Source organism: Protopterus annectens, chromosome 2.part2 (genome assembly GCF_019279795.1).
Source record: "Protopterus annectens isolate FY-2018-M chromosome 2.part2, PAN1.0, whole genome shotgun sequence".
NCBI lineage: Eukaryota > Metazoa > Chordata > Ceratodontiformes > Protopteridae > Protopterus > Protopterus annectens.
This window is the reverse complement of record NC_056730.1, coordinates 873019883-873041905: the sequence shown is the minus strand read 5'-3', so window position 1 is coordinate 873041905 and position 22023 is coordinate 873019883. Positions and strand designations below refer to the sequence as shown.

The following is a 22023-nucleotide window of genomic DNA, read 5'->3' as shown; positions in this document are numbered from 1 at the left end:
TTTTTTTAATAAGCCTGCTTTATCTGTTGTTCCTTCACACATTTTACTGTAAAAGTCATGTCCTCAGAAAATACAAGCCCATGTGCCTTCTTTCAAACCACAAATCTGCCTACTGCCATCTCTTATTTGTGAAGTACTGGCCTTCACATTGAATTAAAATTTAAAAGTACACATGTTAAAGCTCTGGTAATGACAGTTATTTTGTCTGAGAGCAATCATAAACACCAAAATACATTTTCTGCAAAGCTAAATGCCTTCTCTGTCAGTGCTGACAAGGTCACTACATATGTCCACTGAGAAGAAAGGGAACTGAAAAGAATGCAAAGCCTGGAAGAGAATACCATCACTGTCAACAACTAATAAGACAAATTGCAAACAAAATTTGTAAAATGTTAAAGATATTCTAGGGAGACACACTTTTATATTTACTTTGATTAGGCACTGTACAAAACTTCTACACTGGCTGCAGTCACTCCAGTAACAGGATTTTTTTTAAAATTGATCAAAACTGCAAGGCTTAAAACTACCAATATTACAAAACGTAACCATGCCTTCTCAATATTTTCGAACTGCATGCACCTCCCCACACATTCGTGGTAGCATGCTTTCTATATAAACGACAATAGAAGACTGCAGTGCAACAGAACTGCAAAACAGGGCAGCACACAAAAAATCATTACTACTTCTATAAACCAGTCAAATAAATTAAACTTCTATTATTTTCATTCATGCTAAATGTCAGCATCTGAAATGCCAACATGTAATGCAATTGCATTAAAATATCCCATTCCAATACACAGGAGCTACCTATTGGCTTAGCCTATAAGGTCAACGGGCTGGCAAAAAGGGGTTTCTGGAAAACAGCAGTCAGGAAAGGTAACAGGCTTAACCAGATACACGTATAGATTCATCCCTGTCAGATATTAAATCTTAATCAGGCCAGAAATCTCAAGAGTCTGATCCTTGGAAAGAAGACACTTTCCCCTTTGGAAAAATTAATATGGCATTAAGAGTTCACATAACCCAAGGATGACATAGACTAAATACAGGGAGTTTTCTAAAGTATACATTAATAAGGGACTTTGGTTCAGAGGCTGACAAAGGAAATATAACAGCAATGAACAGTTTTTTTTATAACCGATTACTAGGGCTAACAAAGAAAGCATGAATAAGGGATGTTATAATTAATCAGCAAGTTTAGTATATTTTGTACCTGGAAGATAGCGTGATTTAAACATGAATTCAAGACACTCTCCAGAGACTTACGCAAATGTACACAAGAGTCTTAATAGAAAGAAGTGCCTACCTACACACCGACACATAGTGAATAACACATATGCCAGAGTGATTTGGTTTACTCTCAGGTTGTGTCATAAGTGAGTGCAGTAAAGCTCTTTACAATACACAACTGCATATGTATTACTTTATGGAAAGGTGTAAGTAGCTGATAAAGTACTGAACTTAAACAGATGACTATCATTGGTACTGACACATCAGGAACACTTATTACAGCTATTTTATGAGTTTAGAAAGTAAGTTCATATGTTACAGTTATTATACACTTCTGCCTAAACATAAGGCATTTTGCAATTTATTCACTTGTTCACTTGTATAAGTAGCTTGACTCCTTTTCTGAAAAATAGACTTCACATATACAGAGCTAAACTCCAATGAGCTGCTTAATCAATTAGTTGGATCTGGAAGAAATTAGGTAATTTCAGGACATCTATACAGCATCAGCTTTGGGAATATTTAAAATATGTGGACCCAGGTGACAGTGATGCAGCAGTTAGTTTTGTTGCCTTATAGCATTTGGATGACTGGTAGACCTCTGAACTGTTCCTATTTTGGAGGAACATTCTTATTTTCAGATCTGATTTATCCCTGCAAAGGCTGTCCCTACTTTGTGAGGGTATGTAGGTATTTCCTGGGTTGATTTACCCCTTCACACAATTTTCTGAATCCTTCTCCATCACATGTGATTTCTGAAGCTGTTTAGTGCACAGAAAACTCCATGACATGACCAACACACTAGTGGCACCAATAATTTAAAGAAGGCACACATTTTACATATTTTTCTGAAGTAAAAATAAATGACCTTGTGTGGATGAATTCTGCAATACAGTTGATTAAAGTCTATTGATTATACACAGTCTCAATGAATATTTTTCCATCACTTTTGGCACTCTGTTTTTTAAACATATTTCTTAGTATTTCACATTCCCACTAAAAAACATATTTCTTAGTATTTCACATTCCCACTGGATGCGGGAAGAGTTGTGTTATTTCTTATTCAAACTTTATATTAATAAGATGCCCAGATTTTTAGCTGGATGGTCCTACTTTAAGGGCCTTTATTCCTATTATCCATGTCTGCAAGTTGTCTGGTTCAGTTCTCCACTAGAATGATTTCCACATGATGTCTGCATGTTCTCCTTTTGTTTATGTGGGTCTCTTGACATTTTTTTTTCCTCAGAGTCAAAAGCCTTGATGGTAGATTGTAAGGTGAATCAAAATTGTTCCTAGATGTAAATGCATTTGTGGAAACATTTTGTGTGTGGATGTGCCCTGCAATGGAGTCCTAAACACTGACCTGCACAGAACATGTATAGAGCTAGTACCATTGTCTCTTTGCAATAAGAAAATTGCATGTGAGGAATACAACTCTATTGTACTCCCGTATCCTTAACCAATACAGTACAATTTGGAAACTTGTTTATACAAGTTTCTAACCTACAGACATAACACAATCCAAACAATTTCTTTATATATTTGTCTTCATTAACAAAGGCAGAGCACTTATCCATATGGACCTTTTCAGATTTGTCTGGTTAACAGTCTACTTCCTGTACTTAATGGTTTGGTTCTACACAGCATGCAAATGGAGACTGTGGGAACCAAACCACTGTCAGACCATCTACTGCCTATACTAGACATAGCCATCTACAGAAAAAGCAGGCACTTCTTTATCACACATTAATAACTGAAGTGATTCGGAAACAGTTAACTGCCAAGCACAATGTCTTTTTGACTTTTTTCCCCTTTGGCAGTTGAAATATAAATGGCAATAGACCAAACAGCAGAAACAAAGAAAAACATTCCGCAGTCCACATCAACTAATGTCGAACTATTGTACACAACATATACACACGTATAAAAAGAACTAAGATACGAGTCGTATCTGTACTGTGAACACCTTTTATTCCTGCCATCTGTGCCCCAATATATATATATATATATATATATATATATATATATATATATATACACACACAGAATTACACACGCATACAAACACTTACCTTTTTTCTAAAGCAAACTGCCACGTGGACTTAACCCCCGACCCGACTTAACGGAACTGCTATCTTAAAATTTGCGCGCGACTGAAGATTGTATTTACTTCCAAGCTGGCGTAAGCACGCATGATTCTCATCACAAGAGAAGACGCTAATAGGGCAATCGACCTGCTGCAGCTGTAAAAGTGGGAGGGCGCTCACCCCCCATGGTTCCGACGCCCTTGTACTTTTTTTTTTATTGGTTTAGTTAGTGCATTCTTTCTTCCCGCAGGCACTGGGAAGAAAGAATGCACTAATTAAACTAAACAAATAAATAAGCCAAAATTGCGCCCTTTAAAAGGCCGGCCTGTATGGCGCCCTAGGCGGTCGCCTATGCCCAAGGCCGGCCGTGTGTCCTATCTGTACATTTTTCTTACACTGATGATATAAGCAACGCCAAATCAAAATTTTTTTTCCTTAGACAGTTAACTCGAACTGAGAGCTGGTAGCATTTTCTGGAAAATGAGCCTGGTAATGAAATGTAAAACTGTATTACCATCTTGGAAGTACATGTTATCTCATCATACAGACTAAGCACAACTTGCCTCCAAGACTTAGTACCCTTTCTTCCACACACACATCACTCACTGTCCCATCGTCCGTCCAACTACTCACTCTGAAAGTGTCCCATCTTCCGTCCATTTCAGTTTCCGCGCGACGTGCTCCTAAGTATCCGTCCATCCATCGCGCTTGTGAACCCGAAACCGTCCGTCTCAGTTCCCGCTTGCGAATCCGAAACCGTTCGTGTCAGTTCCCGCTCGCAAACTGGAAAATATGTGCACTGCGCGATGAGCGATGATGTCAGCACGCCCGTGACTGGACTTCTTTCTTCTTAAAGAAGAATGTGCCCAAAAAAAAAAAAAAAACTTTTTTTTAAACTAGTCAGCCTATTCCAGGGGGGGGTGCAAGTGCACCCCCTTGCACCTGCCTGCGGGCGCCCAGTAAGCAGTTAATTTCCTGGATATTTACTGAATTTATACAATTTAATTGAAAATAATGTGTTTTAATAACAAGTCGTTTTCACTTATGAGGTTGGATGTGCGACTAGAACTTTGTTTATTAGCAACCATACAGACAGTGCAAAACAGGGAAGCCAGCAGATGAATGGACCAAAGGTGTTCTGCATATTGCTGCTGGGTGTGACTTGAACATGTCAAATGTACTATGGGGTTTTGCATTATAGAAACAGAGTTTCTGAAATAATCGCTGTGTACTGTTTTAAAACACTCGTTAGGAGGGCACATTACAGCTGCCTGTCAGGAATGAAGTAATTTTAGAGCATGTCAAAAGTGCTTTTAGCCATTCATTCATTCTCAGAAGAGGAACAACAGGATGACAGGGGAATTGTAAGGACGAACGCTAAGGAAGAAAAGGATCAACTAAAACCCAGAACTTACTGCACTGTCTTCCTTTATGTATGGCAACTGAAACAACTATAACTGATCACATAGTCAGGAAACGACTGCTGTATTTATGATACACGTTCAATGAAGAAAATGTGTGCAAGAAACTAGAATAGGATACTGCATATCAAAGCAAAATCACTGCCCTTTTTAGCCAGGCAATGATTTGGTTCTGTATGCAATGGATTGCACCAGTTACTATCAGGTCTACTGACAAAGAATGTGCTGAGAAAAATAAAATTTGAAAAATTTTCTTCTATCTACATATCACATTCTGCAGGTCACACAGTGACTAGAATAAAAGACAGCCCATCAGTCCCAACCAACTTTGTGCTGCAACAGACTTGCAGCCATTCTGTTTTTTTCCGAAATAATTCATAAGTCATCTACCAATTTTAGAAATAAATTGGCACGAAAAGTATTTACAATAAATGTGCATTTCTCCCATATTTCACAGGGGCTATTTCTTCTACCTATGTATACACATTTAAATATTATGTTTTCTTTGTACATTGCATAAAAATTTGTTCTTGCTGTTTTACTTGTTCTCCTTAAAATGCAATGCTCTTGTTAATGATGACCCAGCCCTTGGTTAATATATTGTAGTACATGGAGTCCACTGCTTGCTCTCTGGAATTGCCTAAAAGATATAGAAGATTATGATTAAGTCAAAAACAACTTGTTATGTGTTTGAAACACAGATGTCTACAAGATCACCTTCACAGTGGAGCACTGCAACATATGATAGCTAACTTCGCAACCAGGTCGAGGGTACATAACATCTGACTTATGATCAGTGAGAGCAGATCATAATTCTTTGCATTGCAGGGAGCTTTATGTGTTCTATGTACTACTAGGTAAGGAACATGTCTTGGAGTGTGAAGTGTTTTACAGTTTTAAAAAGTTAAAACACATTTACCTCTGCCACACAGATTCATAGGTTCATAGGTGTTTTCTAGGCTAATGACTACAAGGGTCTTTTTAAGCCTAGCCATGCATCCCAAATCTCTGACAAGTTCTGATACCCTTGATAAGTGTAAGCAGGGTCCTGGGAGATGAACAGGTTACCTGTGTCCATTAGAGACATAGGTACCAAACCAGGGATGAATTTCCAGTTTTTCATCCAATTCCCCAAGTTGCACTTGAATTGGTTTAAGGGGGAACTCTGCTTCACATGGATGGGGAACCTGTTCCATTGACGGGGTAATCTCCGGGCTACATACCTATCTGTCCAGCAGGTGCTATTTATATCACAGGCAAGGTTTAAGTCTTTAGAATGGGTAATTCTGGTGCAGTTTGTTTTGTGGATATTTAAGAAGTCTATCAGAGTAGAGTCTGACAACGCCCTGTATGCCAGGCATAGATCTCCTCTCAAAAGCCTGCATACAGGCCTACAAAGATAGCAATCAGAAATGAAATGTCCCTCTGATTATTGAACAACTTTAAAAGCTAAATGATATGTGTTTCAGCTTTTAAAATTGAAACATTTCTGGCCCTGTTTTGTGGTGCCTGCTGTTATTATCAGAAGTGTCAGAAAGGTAGCTAACAATGTTGTCTTTTAACCAAGTTCAGTGAGTAATTGTAGTGCTCCATGCACTGCAAACTTTTTATGCACTTTTCCTGATAGCAGTAAAGTGTGTAACAACTTTTATTATACAACTTTCAGAGTTGGTATGCTCTTGACTCACATGTAACACTTACAGTAGCCACTACAGAATAGCATCTGAAACAGCTGATAACCTTAAAAACTGTAATACACTTTGCACTGCCTCAAAAAAAAGTGTTGGGATTTTATTGTCTAGCAGCATTTAAAGCTGTTGGATGATAAGAGGTATGCTTTGCTTCAGGCAGTTGTCTGTGTGGCAGCACATTACAAAGCTGTAGCACACTATTTGCTAGTGCATTCTTTCTCTCTCTAACTGGTAGTACATTGAGGCAGTTACAGCTCCATATAACTGCAAAGAATGATGACTAAGGTTCTCTAATCAGAAACAACTAGTTATCTGTTGTCAAATGGATGTTAAGATTCATCTATCAAGTTGCAATTTGTCTCTGCTCTCTAGATGAATTTCTTGACATCCATTTCTTGAACACATCATCAGTTGGTTACAATCAGTATTCTGATCATAATGTTACATAGGAAGATCATGGGAAAAACAGCTGACATCATCCCTCTACATGCTTTTACAGACTGGGTATCTGTCAGCTACATTTAAACTGTAGAAAAGGGAAACAGTTTCACAGGCAAACAGCAATTACCACCACAGAAATAGATGGGCTTTCTGGACACAATGTAGTTTATTGTAATGAAAAATAGAGAAGGAGTGGGCAAAGAACATAGAGAATATTACAGAACAGGGGTGGTCCTGTTGACATGACAGGCAGTGTAACTTGCTGGTTAGACCCATGAGTTATAAATGACTATGTTACTTCCAACATCCTAAATCATTTTATCTTGTATTGGGGCCACAGCAAGCACTCTGAACATAATTTGTATCAATGTCCCCCTTATGTTGACAATTCCAGTTTGACCCACTGGTCTGGGGGTACCAATGGACAAGGACTTTGGAGTAGAGAACTCACATTCAATGGGCCAGGCAGGTTAGCCTTCATGCAGCACCATCATTGTTTTTGAACTTGTATTTTGTTATGTTTTGTTTTTTGTACATTGTGATATCTGCATGTTATGCCTACAACTTTTCTGCTGTTTGATAGTAACCCAACTGCCGTGGAGTAATCCCTGCTGCACCAAGCCAAGAGTAACAGCATGCTTCTGTACATCCTTTATGCTTTGCTAGGATGATAGTGACTTCTGAATGCCTGAGTGTGTGTGTGTGTGTGTGTGTGTGTGTGTGCGTGCGTGCGTGTGTGTGTGTGTGTGTGTGTGTGTGTGTGTGTGCAATGGTCACTAACTTCCGTCCACCCGGCTATCTCCTCTACTGCTATACAAGCTCTCTGAGCCATTATTAGTTCATAGGTTCATAGGTTCATACTAGGCTATCTGCCCGAGGGCATTTACAAGCCTAGCCCATCATTTTGTGGCTTACGCCACCCCTTTAGTAAGGGGAACTAAACCCATTATTTTGCTGTGCCTCTGTCGAGCAATGACACTGAGGTAATCCCTGGGGTATATCTGCGATCTCCCATCCATTGGTCAAGATTTCTCTTGAACAAGGCCAGCGAGGTGCTCTGCCTCACATGTACCGGGATTTTGTTCCAAAGCATAGGGAGTCTTTGGGTGATGAATCTATCCCTCCAGCACGTCCTATTAATAGTCGTGTCAAGGTTTAAGTCTCCCACCCTTGTGGCTCTGATGGATCTGGATTTTTTGAGGTGAAGCATATTCATCAAATCTGGGTTTGACATGGCCTTGTATGTTAGGCAAAGGTCACCTCTGAGCAAGCGGTAAGCGACTGAGTAGAGCTGGAGTTCTTTCAGTTGGGCCGCATAGGACAGATTTTTGAGACCCTTTATCCTTTTGGTGAGGAACTTTTGTGGCCTCTCCAGCTGCTGCAAGTGTCGGGTCAGATACATTCCGAATGAGGCATTGTACTCAATCATTGGTCTGATGAGTGATGAGTAAAGGGAGACTATGACCTCCCTTGATCTAGATGAGAAACCCTTCATGATAAGGTGGGCAATGTAGAACGTCTTCCTAACTACTTTAGCTACATGGGTGTCAAATGACAGACTACTATCAACCTGGGTCCCCAGGTCCCTGATAACTTCTTCTGCGCTCAGTGGATTGCCACCTATTTGGTAGCTAGGGATAACCTTGTTTTTCCCGAAGGGTATGACTATGCATTTTTTGGCATTTAACTTTAGGCCGTGGCTCTGGCACCAGTTATCCGTTTCTGTGAGACCCTTCTGAAGGATATCTGTGTCAGATGTGTTTTCTACTATGGCGCCCAGTTTACAGTCATCTGCAAACTTTGTCAGCCATAACCCTCCTGTGTTTGCTTGTACTTCGGAGAAGTAGATGCCAAACAAGAGTGGGCCCAGGACTGAGCCCTGTGGGACACCACTTGTGACAGGCTTTGAGTCTGACATGGCGCCAGCAACTCTGACCCTGTGGGTTCTGTCACTCAGCCAGTTTGCAACCCATCTTGTGATGTATGGGTTGACATTTAAGCTGATGAGTTTTTCAATGATACCTGAGTGGGGTATTGTATCGAAGGCCTTAGCCAGATCGAGGTAGGCTGTATGGACTGCCTTTCCCTCATCAATGGCTTTGGTGACTGTTTCGAAAAAGTCAACCAAATTTAAAAGGCATGATCTGCCTTTGACAAAGCCAAACTGGGTTTGATCCAAAGTCTGCAAATTCCCTATGTCATTATTTATGAGGTCCATTATGATCCTCTCCATGGCTTTGCAAATAAGGCTTGTCAAGCTAATGGGCCGGTAATTTCCAGGGTCGGTGGAGGCACCGCCTTTGTGGAGTGGTACCACAGTTGCAGTGCGCCACTCCCTGGGTACGTATCCAGAGGTAAGACTTTGATTAAACAGCTGTCCTAGCTGTGGGTTTAATTCCTCATTGAGTTCATGGAGCACACAGCCGGGGACACCATCAGGTCCCATGGATGCTGTGTTTTTTGCTTTGGAGAGAGCAGTTCTCACTTGGGCGCTGGAGATGTTTGGGGGGCTGCAATCGTTTGGTATAGATATCTCTCCTTTTGGGGGGGAGGGGGGGGAGAAGTTTGCACTGAACCTGTCAGCCAGTATGTTGGCAATGTCTGTAGGATCAGTAATCTTCACATCATTTTGAACTAGCTCTGAGCATATCTGGGAGTTTCCTCCCAGGTTTCTAACATAGCTAAAGAAGGCCTTATGGTTGTCTTTTGAGTCTTTAGCTATTTTTCTCTCGAAATTTGCTTTGGAAGATTTTATGAGAGCTCTTAGTTTTTTACTTATAGTGATCAAGGGTGTCTTACCTTTTAAGGATTTTGCTCTATCTTGTAGTAGCTTCCTCCTTTTGTTGTAGAGTTTGTTTATGGCTGGGGTCCACCAGACTGGACGCTTGCCTTTGGTACAAAGAGTCTTTGTTTTGCTTGGGATTGCCTTATCCATGCAGTCCTGTAGGTGCTGGTAGAAGGCATTTGTAAGTGATTCAGTGGCTTGAGTACTGTTTTCCGCCGGCTCGGGGGCCTTATAGGAGTCCACACTAGTCTTTAAAAGTGTTAAGTCGGCTTTTGAGAAGTTCTTTACTGTGGTCTTTTTTATTTCAGGTGCCAACGTTATGTTAAGGAGGAATAAAGTCCTGAGTATGTTCTAGAACACCTGGGTTTGATTATCAACCAGGTACTAGAAGTGCTAGCTGAGGAGGATGGAAGAGAGTGGCTAATGCCAGACTGCCCATCCTAGGAGGAGAGAGGCAACCTGACTAACCACACTGTGGCCCCTAGTGATGGCAAGAGACCAGGCAATATTCAACAACTGAGTGGAGATGACCTTACCCACCAAACTGTGCACAGCACAGTAACTGCATTTGGTGAGAACACGGAAGCATGCATGCGCCTTGCTGTGATACTGTGAGAAATAAAGGCTGTCATGTTCTGCAGTGTCCAGCACATAGGTCATTGAAAGTCACTCTTTTTCTATGACTGCCTAGATAATAATGGCTCCTTCTCTACATGGCACTTATCTGCAAGGCCATCTACTGATAGGAATAAGACACCATTAGGCAAATCCCCAGCAGAAACTGGAGCCCCCATAGGATAATGTGGGGTTCAAATGATCAGTGTAAGAAAAATGAAAAGGCAACACTGTGAGACAGTGAAACTGACAGTCAACTGGCATTGAGGACAAAAGTCACCAAAAATAAATAAAAATAGCTAAATAAATAAATATGTTCCATATTTTTATCATTTTTGGATGGCTGACATGGATGTATCCAGGATTATGACATAGATGATTTTTATACAAAATCTTAAATGTTAATAGGAATTTAGAGACAAAAAGAAGCAATGTGGAGATACAGAGTAGGAACAGTATGAGACAGTGGACATACTGCAAAAGTAGAGAAGGGTCTCAGTCAGTCATAGGTGTAGTCAGGAATATGCCAGCTGTGCCATGATGTGCATGTTTTAATGCTCTATTTATTTTGTGTAATGATAAAATTTAATATTTGTTTTAGAAAAGCTGCTATATTTGTATGGCGTCCATCCATCACCCTCCTTTTCCCATTTTTGCACATAGGGTTGAGGAATTACATCAACAGTGACCATCATTCAGAGTTAATATTCATACCACTAGGAGGCTCTGCTCCAGTTGTTCTTCTATACCCCCCACACATACACACACAAACACACACACACACACACACACACACACACACACACACACACACACACACACACTCACACATAAGGAAAATTTAGAGTGTCCAATCCCCTTACTGCATGTCTTTCGTATGTGGGAGGAAACTGAATCACCCAGAGAAAATTCATGTGAACACAGGGAGAATATGCACACTACACACAGAAGATGCCCTAGCCAAGACTTTAACCAGAGAACCTCTTATGGTGCTATATTTTGTTATATGGCTTTTTTTCAAATGTCTGGTTGCCTAACAGATATTTTGCTTACATCTGTTATTTCAGAAGGTGCTTTATTTTCTTTATAGTGAAAAGGTATACCATTAAACAACATGCATTGTATGGGGTTGTGAAGTCTACATTCTTTTTGGTGGGTACACTCTAGAAACTGGTACAAGTTCATAAATACTGGCAACACCCCATCCCTCAGTCTTCACACTAGAGTAACCATAAGAATATTATTTATCAAACTTGGGGTTCTTATAGGGTAGAGACATCATAGATGGCTTCTCATAGAGCCCATCACTGTCTTACCCTGAAGCAGCTCAACTGGCTTGAGCTGCCCCAACTACTGCTACTTAATCAAATTTCAACAGCACACAAACTGTACTACTTGCCTGACAAAACCTCAGCACTACAGTATCTAATTCAGCCCTACACAACCACCAAAACCTTAAGATCTAGGAACCAAAACCTTATAAATGTCATCAAACACAAAAATGATGTCGGTAAATTTCTTTTTGCCTGCACTATAGCCAGAATCTGGAACCAACTCCCAAACCATATAACTTCTACAACTTCTGCCTTCCAATTTAAAAAAAATTCCTCAAAACCCACTATTCTAACAAATGGCTTTGCTCTTGTGTCTGTCCAGGTTAAACCACACAACTGCACTGTTGTATGAATTATTCCTGTTTCTTCCTCTAGTTACCCAGGTATACCTGCTCTACCCCAAACATAAGGGCTTACAGAATGAACTCTCATCAAAATGTTTGTACTTTTTTTCTCAATTATTGTATTAATTTTACTTTTATAATGTACTGCATATATTCCTTACAACAAGAAATGGTTAAACTCTGACTATTACATGCTGAAATTTAGTCTTGTAATGCACTGTATATATATTCCTTTCAACAACAAGTTGTTAATATCTGCATATTGCATGCTGAAATGTATTCTTAGATGTAAGCTCAAATCCTCGCTTATGTACTGTACTGTATTTGGAGCTTTTCTACCCGGGCCTCCACTGAAAATAGACCTGTGTCCAGTCAGACTTTCCTGGTTATCAAATGTAAAATAAAATAAAATAAATAAATCATATAAGTTGTTTGTTGCCACAAGAAATTCAACAAACATGTTCCTGTTGGAACAACAAACATAGTTCTATTATATTCTGCAATATACCTGTGATTTTCTGTGTTTTACTTTTACTGCTACCTAGTGTATAATCTCTGTGAAAGGCTTCCCTCATGCACAGAATATTATCCAGCCCCTCAATCTACTTACCTACACTACTGCAATCTCACTCTTGACCTACATAGCTGATACCACATGCTGTATAGCCTACCCTGCACTCCATACCCCCACTCTCCCTCTCATTCATTTCCTTCTCTATCTCCCCCTACTCTTGCCTTACCAACCTCACTACACTCACTCACATATCTGCACCTCCCTCCCACCCCCTCTGCTAACCCCTCTACTGCTCTAGGTTAAAACTTACATAACCTTACCCCAGAAATAGGCAATAATGACCTTTGTCTTTTCTTTTGTTTCCATTCCAGCTCGCTAGGTCTAACAATCAAGCCTCTCACTGTGTGGAATTCTCATATAGTCATCTGCAGTATTACCTCCTGCTACCCTGGACAGATGAATCAACTAATTTCCCAGAATTAAGCCTGTAACATCTCACAGCACTAGTGATTGTAAGCTCCAGTGGTCTTATTTAATTAACAGCATGTAATCTAGTCCACCTCTGTACTAGCACTCCCCATTAGCATGCGCACTCGTAGGGACACCCTCTCTTGCCTGGGCTATTTTCTGCCTGTACTACCAGTTGTCTATCACTAGGTGGCAGCAGATACTTATAACTCCCCTCTCAAAAACCTATCCATCCCAAACAGTACAAACCCTCCCGCTCTACAGCATCTGTCCAATTCTAAAGGGACCAAGCAGTGCCTTTTCCTATACTAACAGTCTGACGTTTGAGCCTGTAAGTGGTTTCTTACACCCCTGCTCAAAGACTTAAACGGACTGCAGACCATACAATCCTCCCTAACTTATTCACTCTCTCAAGCATCAGAAACATCTCCTAACTCACTGATATTTTTTCTCTCACCTCTCTTGGGCTCTACCCACTGCGTTTGCCCTACGGGCTCACACTGCTCCCCTACCCTGCTCCCAATTCCCACCCACCCCCACTATCTGTTCATTTACACATCCCCAACTCCTCCCACATCCTCCCTCAAACCAATTAACACCTCACTCCACCCCACACTGTCAATTACCGTACATAACATAATACAGCCCACCAGCTCCAAAAGAATGCCCCCTATTTCTTCATATCTAACATTTCTAATATCCCTACTAATCTCTCACATTTGCCTTAGTTACCTTACACAACTGCCTAATATCTACCATACCACACCCTCACATCCCACTAACAACAATCAGACTACCTTTACACCACCCTTCTCTACCATAACTGACAAACTCTATTCTTCTAACACAACCATACTATTCAAACACAAAATTCTTCCTACCCCTTACTCTCTACACTCTCACCTCCAATCTCGCACCAAAAAACCCACCCTCTTCCAAACCTCTAACTCTCCTTCCTCTCTCAGCTACCTTATCCTCATCCTCCACCAAATCTCCCTCTCACTCTTCGGTGACATACACCCCAACCCCGGACCGACTACCAATGCAAAACCCACTAAATGCCCTCCCACTCAACCCCCATGCAGAAATCCCTATGCCTCACCACATTCAGTGCCCAAAGCCTTTAAAATAAAATTCCTAAACTCCACACATGGTTTTCCCACAACCACCCTGACATAATTGCCATTACTGAAACCTGGCTTAAACCCTATATAAAAGACAATGAAATTCTTCCTCCAGGATACCAAATTATTTGCAATGACAGACTTCACAAGAAAGGTGGTGGTGTAGCTATTATCTACTCCACCTCACATAACATTACCCCTTACACCAACAAGATCCCAAACTTTGCCAATGCTGAAATTACAATAGGGCTACTAAAAATCAACAACCACAAGTCCATATTCATAGGTGCCCTCTATAGTCCCCCAGGTAATAATATCCAAATACTTGAAGAGATCATCTCCTGGTTTTCCTCCACCATCAAAAATGAAACCTATATCCTTGGTGATATGAACACTAACTGGGCCTCTATTAATTCTCAAGCCCCATCTAACACTATCACCCTATTCAACTTCTCCCAACTAGTAAACTCTCCAACCAGACCAAACAAAAATGGTACCTCCAGCACCATCATTGACTGGATATTAACTTCCCATCCCAATCTCAAAGGTTGGAATCATCCCAGACCCTCTCGGTGACCATCTCCCAGCCTTAACCGACCATTTCCCCTCTCCCTTTCAAAAGTAACACCACTAAATCCAAACCCACAACCTCTCTTTGTTCAACCCTCAGACATTCTCTGAATGTCTAAAGCACACTGACTGGGCACCCTTAAAACCCTACTCCTCGACAATGCCATAACCTACTTTAATGAGTCATTCCTAAAACTTCTTAACCACCAAGCCTCCCTTAGAACCAAGCACATAAAGTCCAATCCCACCCCCTGGTTCTCAAAGGAAACTAAACTAAAAATGCAGCTAAGAGACAAAAAACTGGAAACAATACCTTAGAAACAAACACCCTAACTCCCTAATAGCATTTAAACAAAACTGAAACTCAGTAAAAAAACTAATAACAAATTATCACAAAGCCTACTTCTCCAAACTCCAATCTGAGCACTCATCTAACCCAAAAAAAAGTTGGGACTCCATCTCCTCCCTCCTACATCCAGAAAATAAAGAAAACCCCTGTCCCAACCCCAACCTCACAGATCTTGAAACTGATACTCAATTCAACACCTTCTTCCTGGAATGCATAGCTAAAGTCTCCTGCTCTTTTCCTCATCCCCCCCTCCACCCCCAATCCTACCTACCCCCTCATGCCCCCGACCACATCCCTCTCTCCCCCACTTTCAACCTAAAACCCATCCCCACAAATAAAAAAATGGCTACTCCTCAAACTTAAACCCTGCCGCAACGCACCTGATAACCTACCATCAGCCTTCCTCAAACTATCTGCAGACAGCATAGCCTTTCCCATTTCCATCTTAATAAACAGATTTATCCAGGAATCCTATGTCCCATCTATCTGGCACCAAACTGACATCATCCCACTCCATAAGGGTGGCAAAAACACCGACACCACAAATTTCAAACCTATTGCCAGCCTCTCCCCCTTTCCAAAATATTAGAAAAAGCTATCCACTCACAACTAATGCCATACCTTACACAAAACAATCTCCTCACCCTCACTCAACATGGCTTCTGCCCTGGTCACAGTACCATGACTGCCCTCCTTTCATTTCTCAAAACCATTAACCTAGCATGCAACTCTGGCAAATTCATCTCTACCCTGTTCCTTGACCTGTCTAAAGCTTTTGACACTGTCTCCCACCCCCTACTCCTATCTCAACTCTCCTCTCTCCACCATCACCTGGTTCTCTAGCTACCTCTCTGATTGCCAACAAGCTGTACAATGGAAAACCTCAACCTCTCCCTTCCTACCAACCCCCAAGGGGTACACCAAGGTTCTGTGCTCAGTCCCCTCTTCTTCATTATATTTATCAACAACTTCCACAACACCATCCCTGAGTCCTCACTCATACAGTACGCAGATGACTCAAAAATCATCTGCTCAGCTTACTCCCCTTCTGAACTTCTCTTAAAAACTCAGTTTGACTTCTCTAAAACAGAAACCTGGATGCAAAACAATCACTTGGCCCTAAATGCTACTAAAACAAAACTGATGATCTTCACACCTTCTAGAATCAATGCGATTGACAAAAACTCTTTTTCCATACTCAGCCAAACCAACACGCCCCTCAAAATTGTAACAAATACCAAGCTGCTTGGCATCACCATTGATGAAAACCTAAAATTCGACATCCATGTTCAATCCGGCATAAAAAAACACCAAAAACGAGGACTCCTGTACAGACAGAACTGCTACCTCAGCCCCTCTACCAGACAAACCTTAGTCTCCTCCTACCTTCTCCCCTCTCTTTTGTACAGTGCACCTCTGTTAAACAATCTCCAGCTCGGCCTACAAGCCAAACTAAAATAAGCAAATTCACAACCAATTCTAAATACTCTACCCACCACTGCCAGTTCCTCCTCACCCTGTAATGGATCAAACTCCCCATCTACCTGAAATTCCTTCAGCTCACCAGTGCCCACAAGCTCATCTTCAAACCTTCCAACTGCCCATCTCTTGCGACCATCTTAGCCCCCTACATACCTAACTGCTCTCTCAGATCAGAAAACCAAAACCTCCTACAAATCTACAAACCCTCACATCCCCCTGGCCATCTTCTACTAACCTGCTCTATAGCTAAACTATAGAAATCTCTCTCACCCCCTTCGCAATATTTCTAATCATACCAACTTTAAATCTCACTTGTTCTCGCATCTATCCTCAAAAGTGGCATGTCCGTATCATTCTCCTACATAAGTCCCCCCCCATACTCTCTCATTACTATCAATCACCCCACATTACAGTACTGGACAGTTCTCTTACTGCACATTGGATGACCTTATTAGATGTCATATCAAATGAAACTTATTTCTGGACATCTGACATTTCACATCAACATTCTATTACCTGTATTTCTCCTCTCAAGACTGTTTATTCCTGAATTTGTATTATACTGGTTGCCCACCCAACAATTATGTTATACTGCTCTGCATATTTGTATGCTGCATCATGCTGTTCTTTGTATGTATGTATGTAATATGATATTTTTTTTGCCTAACATTAACGTATATTCTAATTGTCTGTAACATGTTATTGGAGCTTTTCTCCCCAGGTCTTCACTGAAAATGTGCTCTTCTTGGCCCAGTGGACTTCCCCAGTCATCAAACTGAAATAAAATAAAATAAATGTACTGCTACACTCACTTCCCAAATAAAAGATTTACTACTGTCCTGGATTAATGCCCATTTTACACTCGTGGGTTATTAAGAGTTTGACAATAGTAAAATGGAAAAACATAATAAAAGACACAATGCAGTGCCATTAAACACCCCCTATAAAAACATAGATTCTGATCTGTGCATCTTCCTGGATAACATACTGACATTTAGGAATAATAATGCACACAGTACTGAAGTTCAGCACAGATGTCAGTATCGATAAATACATATTCATTCTCTCAAAACACACTGAATCTTGAACTCTGTTGACAGCAAGGACTTTTTGGACCTACCTAGTCTGGCCAACTGTACAAATTACCTTTATAAGCTAACTTACATTATCTTTACCCTCCTCATCTGCAAGACAGCCCACGCCACCTGAAATTGTGTCATAGTTTTAAATGTGGCAGTATTTGTGGAAAGCTTTTCCATGCACCACAAAGCTTTCTGAAAAAAAGTGCATGAGTACATCACCAAGCAATCATCTCTTTTATATTTAAAGTGTGTTCCCATATTTATGGGTAGATCTTCCTTTTAAAGATACAGTCCTTTTGGCACTACATATTATTTTATGCAGTGTGAGTGTTTCTAATACTTTTTTCCTATCCATAATTTTTTCAAAGGGGATATTTATGTTAACAGCCTTTTGATACTTGTCATGTAGCTCTAAGTGTAGGCCTAAAATAACTCTGATTCTTTTCCTCTGGACAATTTCAAGCTAATTATCTGTATATCTGCAGCTACAGGATATCAAGAATGCATGCACTATTCAAAACAGAGTGTTACAAATCGGTTCTTTGCAGGGATACAATCTTACAATCTCCCTTCTGCCTCCTACTAATGCTTCTCCTGTATATAGATCCTGCAGTCCTTATCACCACAACTACCATGCCACCACAACCACCAATTTCTTTACTGACTTTTTGCATTGATTTTCCATCTCTACTTCATTTGAAATAAATAACCAAGGTCTCTTTCTGCTGTTTGCTACTGGAAAGCACAGTTGGGTAAAATCTTACTATAACGGTAGATGTCCTTGCCTTCACTGCTGCGGTATTCTTAACTATATGGGATTCCTTGCTGTGGAAGCCCGACGTCTTCAAAGATTTCTGAATTTAAAAGGTATGCTGAACATCATCATATGCACCATGCATAACATAGGGCATAAAGGCGCTGTTCAGGCTTACCCAAAACAGAACTGATAAAGTTATCCAAGAGGTAATGTGTACATCCAGGAAGGTAAAGAATTGGGGGGGGGGGGGATGGAGTGAATACTGCAGCCATGAAGAAAAGGACATTTACTGTTATGGTAAGATTTTACACAACTGTGCTATGTCCTTACATTCACTGCTGCAGTATTCATAACTATATGGCAGAGTGCCAAAGCTCAAGAGGAAACTAGGGAGGATGAAGGAACAGAAGAATCCCCTAAAAAACATGAAGAACTGAACTAGCAAAACAACCCTAGCTCTAGCGATACCATCCAACTTGTAGTACTTGGTAAAAGTATGCACAGAAGTCCAGGTAGCAACTTCAAGAATAGAATTAATACATAAGCCTTTGAAAAAAGCACCAGAAGAAGCCACACCTCTAGTAGAATGAGCCTTAACTGAAAAAGGAAGGCTCTTGCCCTGAAAAGTGTAACAAAAGGAAATAGCCTTAGAAATCCAAGAAGAAATAGTCTGCTTGGATACAGCAAGGTCCAAAGATCTAGGATGAAAAGAAACAAATAAGTGATCAGATTTTCTGATAGCCTTGGTCATATCCAAATAAACTCTAAGTTGCCTATGCATGTCCAAAGTATACAGCACCCTCTCACTGTCAGTTTGTGGAAAGGGGAAAAAGCAGGCAGATTAATAAACTGATTAAGAGATAGCCATTAACCACCCTTAGCATAAAAGAAGGGTTAGTCCGCAAGGGTACTCTGTCCTTGTGAAAAATCTAAAAAGGGGAGCAAGCCATAAGGGCCTGCAACTCAGACACATGTCTAGCAGAAGTAAGCACTAACAAAAGAACAGTCTTCCAGGAACAATGTTGCAAGGAAGCTGAAACAGCAGGCCTAAAGAGAGCCTGAGTCAACTTCTCCAAAACAAAATCAAGATCCCAGGGAGGAGGAACAGGATTTATAGGAGGTCTAATATTAAGGACACCTTTAACAAATTGTTTCACCTCAAATCTAGCAGCTAAAGGAGGAGAAAAAAACAGAAAAGCAGAGATAGCTGATAGGTGGCCTTAATAGAAGAATAGACCAAACCAGCATTGAGCAACTCACACAAATAAGAGAGAACCAAAGGAGCATCCACAGTAAGTGGGTCCAGGTTATGAGAGAGAGAAAAATCAAATAGAAAACCTCTTCCAGTTGGATAAGTAGGATTTCGTAGTCATAGCTTTCCTGGCCTCCTGCAGGACGTGTACCACATCCTCATAAAAAGGGAGTCTATGAGGAATCAAAATCCTAATCACCCACAGTGTCAGTTGAAGCATGGACAGATGGGGTGGATAAGAGGTCCCTTATCTTGTGTGATTAGATCCACCCTGTAAGGTAACGTGTGATGATTGCCCCTGGGTAGATGGAGAAGAAGAGGGAATCAGTGTTGTTGTGGCCAAAAGGGAGTCACCAATAAGATTTTGTGAGAACCCTGTTGAATTTTGAACAGTACTTTCAGAATGAGAGGAAGGGGAGGGAATGCATAAAGAAACATTCCCTTCCAGGAGAATGAGAGGGCTTCCACCTTCCATATCAGAGGACCTAGGAATCTGGCACAAAACAGAGGAAGTTGTCTGTTCAGAGGAGAGGCAAAAAGATCCACATGAAGAGTACCCCACTGGTGGATAATGTCCAGAAACACATCCCTGTGAAACATCCATTCATGGGACTGAGTTAAGGACCTGAGTGTCTGCCACAATGTTCTGAATGGAAGGGATACAAACTAAGTGAAGAGTCACTTGGCACTTGACAGCAAGATCCCATAGCAGAAATGCCAACCGGCAAAGAAGATAAGATCTCATTCCTCCCTATTTATTGATATACCACATCATTGTGGTCTTGTGTGTGAATACCTTGAGAGTTCCTGGAGAAAAGAGAGAATGAAAGGCCTGTAGAGCCAGCAGAAGAGCTCTCATCTCTTTAACATTGATGTGCTCCTTCTGCTGACAAGGTGACCACACCGCTGTACCTTTAGGGAGCGAAAAGTCAATCCCCATCCCATGTCTGAAGCATCTGTGAACAATGGATGAGAGGAAAGAGGGGGATGAAAATGGATCCCTGGATTCAGAGGCAACTGCTAAATCCACCAGAGAAGTTTCTGTCTGAGACAAGGAAGAAGAGGAACTACAAATTCCAGAGGATGAGCATGTTGAAGACACACTGACTTCAGAAACCACTGAAACTTTCTCATATGAAATTTGGCAAGAAGGAGCATCTGAATGGTGGATGCCATGAAACCCCAAACTCTCAGAAATTCTCTGGTGGTAAAAGAAGAGTGTGAAAGAAATGAGAGTTAAGGCCTTTGGAGCAGGGATGTAGCCAGAAATCTTCCTTTTGTATTAAAACCTAATGCTACCCCAACCACCCACCTATAATTTTAAAAATGTACTGAACCTTCAAAGTGCTACCCCCAGATATACAGTGAATCCCAGGCAATGAAGAGATATGGCAAAATGAAGATTTTTGCAACAGGGTTTCTAAAGAGGATGCCTAAATCAACAGGTCATCTAAGTAAGGAAATATTTGGATTCCTTGAATTCTGTAAAAGGCAATCACAGGAACAAGACATCTGGTGAATACCCTTGTGATAGTAGAAAGGCCAATGGGCAAAGCAGAGAATTGAAAATGTCAGGACGCGACAGAGAAACACAAAAGCTTCCTGAAAAGAGGATGGATTGGAATCTGCAGATAAGCATTCTTGAGATCCAGAGACACCACATAGGCCTGAGGGAGCAAGAGAGGAAACAGAATCTGAAGAGACAACATCCAAAAGGAAGGTACCTTTAGAAAAGTGTTTAGATGAGAGAGGTCTACAATAGGTCTCCAAGTGCCCTCTTTTCTGGACACCAGAAATAGTCAGGAGAAGAACTCTTTACCCCTTTGGGACACAGGCGCCTCTTGAATATTACCCTGAGACAAGAAATCTTGAAGAACCTCTGGTAAAAAGGGAAAATGTTCACAAGGAGACTGAGGAATGCCCATAAACACAGGATGGGATTTCCACACCATGAATTACCCTTGACAAATGATTGACAAAACCCAAGAATCTTGAGTGATCTGAAGCCAAACTGGAAGAGGAAGAGAAAGGCAAAGAGAAAGAGTAATGTGGCTGGGAAGGGACAGATAGTCACACACCACCTGATTTGTTCAGAAAGAAAGGCTTCGGAGTCCATGAAAAGTGAGTACCCTTAGCAGGAGGATTTCGTTTGCTACTCTTTTTACCTTTAGTAGAAGGACATGATTGCCTATGAATAAAAGCAAGCTTAGCAGGGTAGTTGCTCTGAAAGTTAGGCACAGGACAAACAAACACATGTTTAAGTTCCCATAAGGCCTTACCCTCATCCTGAAGACTTAAACAAACCAGCAGCAGCTTCCTCAAACAAAAGTCCAGGAGTTATTAGGGAAGACAGAAATTTCTTCTAAAAATGTAGCTAGAGAGTAAGATAAAATTAAAGTGGAGTTTAAAAACAGGGTGGAAATAAAAGAAAGAGAGATATGATTAAGAAGCAATAGGAATTATTTAGAGGGACTGAC

At 40.9% G+C, this 22023-nt stretch overlaps 1 long non-coding RNA gene across 1 annotated transcript in view; it reads right to left on the bottom strand.

Moving 5' to 3' along the window:
* LOC122795831 overlaps window positions 1-4177 on the bottom strand; it is a 197129-nt gene extending 192952 nt beyond the window's left edge. The window contains exon 1 of the long non-coding RNA XR_006363869.1: window positions 3951-4177. This is a non-coding gene — a long non-coding RNA (uncharacterized LOC122795831). The remainder of the gene's footprint in view (window positions 1-3950) is intronic.
* Between the last annotated feature and the right edge of the window lie 17846 nt (window positions 4178-22023).